General features: G+C 52.0%; 1 non-coding gene across 1 annotated transcript; it reads right to left on the bottom strand.

Moving 5' to 3' along the window:
- Positions 1-68: 68 nt before the first annotated feature.
- TRNAR-CCU lies at positions 69-141 on the bottom strand. The gene has a single exon. It is a non-coding gene; the product is annotated as a tRNA-Arg (tRNA).
- Positions 142-709: the final 568 nt, after the last annotated feature.

Below are 709 nucleotides of genomic sequence, written 5' to 3'. Positions count from 1 at the left end.
CCAGGTCCCCCCTCAGCCTTCTCTTATGGAGGCTGAATAGGTTCAGGTCCTAAAATGAAAACCTGTGCCACCCCAGATGGGACTTGAACCCACACTCCCTGGCTTAGGAGGCCAGTGCCTTATCCATTAGGCCACTGGGGCTTCAAAGTGAAAGTGTTCAGAGCAGGTGCTTGCACCACCTCTGGGGGGAGTTTCTTCCAGGCCTTGGGGGCTTGGGCAGTAAAGAAGTTTTTCCTTATGTCCAGCCTAAAACGGTCTTGCAGGAGTTTATGACAGTTGGACCTCATCATCCCCTGGGGCACTCCAGTGAACAGGCCTTCCCCCAGATCCTGATGCTCACCCCGATGTACTTATAGGCTGCCACCAAGTCACCCCTGAACCTGCGCTTTTCCAGGCTGAAGAGTCCCATAGCTCGCAGCCCCTCTTCCTAAGGCCTGTTCTCTTTCCCTCTGATCATGCGTGTGGCTGTCCTCTGGACTTTCTCAAACTTTGCCACATCCTTCCTGAATTGTGGAGCCCAGAACTGGATGCACTACGCCAGCTGCAGCCTCACCAAGGCCACATACAGAGGGAGCATGACATCCTGGGTCTTGCTCAAGATGCATCGGTAAACTTGCTATGGAAGCTTTTATCCATCCTATAGAAGTAGAAAGTTATAGGTGCTATAGGTTTTAAGGATAAGGTCTATGTAACTGCATTGCTGGAGGGC

The sequence above is a fragment of the Gavialis gangeticus genome, unplaced genomic scaffold (genome assembly GCF_001723915.1).
Source record: "Gavialis gangeticus isolate Ggan-Ray unplaced genomic scaffold, GavGan_comp1, whole genome shotgun sequence".
NCBI classification, from domain to species: Eukaryota; Metazoa; Chordata; order Crocodylia; family Gavialidae; genus Gavialis; species Gavialis gangeticus.
The sequence above is the reverse complement of the archived record's forward strand: the minus strand, read 5'-3'. Positions and strand labels throughout refer to the sequence as shown.